The sequence below is a fragment of the Schistocerca gregaria genome, chromosome 1 (genome assembly GCF_023897955.1).
Source record: "Schistocerca gregaria isolate iqSchGreg1 chromosome 1, iqSchGreg1.2, whole genome shotgun sequence".
NCBI classification, from domain to species: Eukaryota; Metazoa; Arthropoda; class Insecta; order Orthoptera; family Acrididae; genus Schistocerca; species Schistocerca gregaria.
This window is the reverse complement of record NC_064920.1, coordinates 65,429,292-65,431,946: the sequence shown is the minus strand read 5'-3', so window position 1 is coordinate 65,431,946 and position 2,655 is coordinate 65,429,292.

The window sequence follows — 2,655 nt, the reverse complement described above, 5'->3', positions numbered from 1 at the left end:
TGAACGTTAGTCTCCAAGCCTACTTATCTGCAAGGGCAGCAGTGGAAACGTAGAGAATCACCTGTTGGACCACTACCTTGAATCCCTTGCACCAAAGCAAAATTTACTGTAACTCTCGAAGCATCCTAAGTAGAATATAACCCAGATATTTCGTCGCACCCCCCCATGAACCATGGACATTGTCGTTGGTGGGGAGGCTTGCGTGCCTCAGCGATACAGATAGCCGTACGGATTGGTATCTGTTGAGAGGCCAGACAAACGTGTGGTTCCTGATGAGGGGCAGCAGCCTTTTCAGTAGTTGCAAGGGCAACAGTCTGGATGATTGACTGATCTGGCCTTGTAACAATAACCAAAACGGCCTTGCAGTGCTGGTACTGCGAACGGCTTAAAGCAAGGGGAAACTACGGCCGTAATTTTTCTCGAGGGCATGCAGCTTTACTGTGTGATTAAATGGTGATGGCGTCCTCTTGGGTAAAATATTCCGGAGGTTAAATAGTCCCCCATTCGGATCTCCGGGCGGGGACTACTCAAGAGGATGCCGTTATCAGGAGAAAGAAAGCTGGCGTTCTACGGATCGGAGAGTGGAATGTCAGATCCCTTAATCGGGCAGGTAGGTTAGAAAATTTAAAAAGGGAAATGGATAGGTTAAACTTAGATATAGTGGGAATTAGTGAAGTTCGGTGGCAGGAGGAACAAGACTTTTAGTCAGGCGAATACAGGGTTATTAATACAAAATCAAATAGGGGTAATGCAGGAGTCAGTTTAATAATGAATAAAAAATAGGAATGCGGGTAAGCTACTACAAACAACACAGTGAACGCATTATTGTGGCCAAGATAGATACGAAGCCCACACCTACTACAGTAGTACAAGTTTATATGCCAACTAGCTCTGCAGATGACGAAGAAATTGAAGAAATGTCTGATGAAATAAAAGAAATTATTCAGATAGTGAGGGGAGACGAAAATTTAATAGTCATGGGTGATTGGAATTCAAGTGTAGGAAAAGGGAGAGAAGGAAACGTAGTAGGTGAATATGGATTGGGGCTAAGAAATGAAAGAGGAAGCCGCCTGGTTAGATTTTGCACAGAGCACAACTTAGTCATAGCTAACAAACACTTGGTTCAAGCATCATAAAAGAAGTCTGTATACATCGAAGAAGCCCGGAAATACAGACAGGTTTCAGATAGATTATATAATGGTAAGACAGAGATTTAGGAACCAGGTTTTAAATTGTAAGGCATTTCCAGGGGCAGATGTGGACTCTGTCCACAATCTATTGGTTATGAACTGTAGATTAAAACTGAAGAAACTGCAAAAGTTGGGAATTTAAGGAGATGGGACCTGGATAAACTGACTAAACCTGAGGTTGTACAGAGTTTCAGGGAGAGCATAAGGGAACAATTGACAGAAACAGGGGAAAGAAATACAGTAGAAGAAGAATGGGTAGCTTTGAGGGATGAAGTAGTGAAGGCAGCAGAGGATCAGATAGGTAAAAAGACGAGGGCTAGTAGAAATACTTGGATAACAGAAGAAATATTGAATTTAATTGATGACAGGGGAAAATATAAAAATGCAGTAAATGAAGCAGGCAAATAGGAATACAAACGTCTCAAAAATGAGATCGAGGGGAAGTGCAAAATGGCTAAGTAGGGATGGCTAGAGGACAAGTGTAAGGATGTAGAGGCTTATCTCACTAGGGGTAAGATAGATACAGCCTACAGGAAAATTAGAGAGACCTTTGGAGAAATAAGAACCACTTGTATGAATATCAAGAGCTCAGATGGAAACAAGGCCCCCGGAGTAGACAACATTCCATTAGAACTACTGACTGCCTTGGGAGAGCCAGTCCTGACAAAACTGTACCATCTGGTGAGCAAGACGTATGAAACAGGCGAAATACCCTCAGACTTCAAGAAGAATATAATAATTCCAATCCCAAAGAAAGCAGGTGTTGACAGATGTGAAAATTACCGAACAATCAGTTTAATAAGCCACAGCTGCAAAATACTAACTTGAATTCTTTACAGACGAATGGAAAAAGTAGTAGAGCATACCTAGGGGAAGATCAGTTTGGATTCCGTAGAAATACTGGAACACGTGAGGCAATACTGACCTTACGACTTATCTTAGAAGAAAGATTAAGGAAAGACAAACCTACGTTTCTAGCATTTGTAGACTTAGAGAAAGCTTTTGACAATGTTGACTGGAATACTCTCTTTCAAATTCTAAAGGTGCCAGGGGTAAAACACAGGGAGCGAAAGGCTATTTACAATTTGTACAGAAACCAGATGGCAGTTACAAGATTAGAGGGGCATGAAAGGGATGCAGTGGTCGGGAAGGGAGTAAGACAGGGCTGCAGCCTCTCCCCGATGTTATTGAATCTGTATATTGAGCAAGCAGTGAAGGAAACAAAAGAAAATTTCGGAGTAGGTTTTAAAATCCATGGAGAAGAAATAAAAACTTTTGAATGGAATGGGCAGTGTCATGAAAGGAGGGTATAAGATGAACCTCAACAAAAGCAAAGCGAGGATAATGGAATGTAGTCAAATTAAGTCGGATGATGGTGAGGGAATTAGATTAGGAAATGACACAACTAAAGTAGTAAAGGAGTTTTGCTGTTTGGGGAGCAAAATAACTGATGATGGTCGAAGTA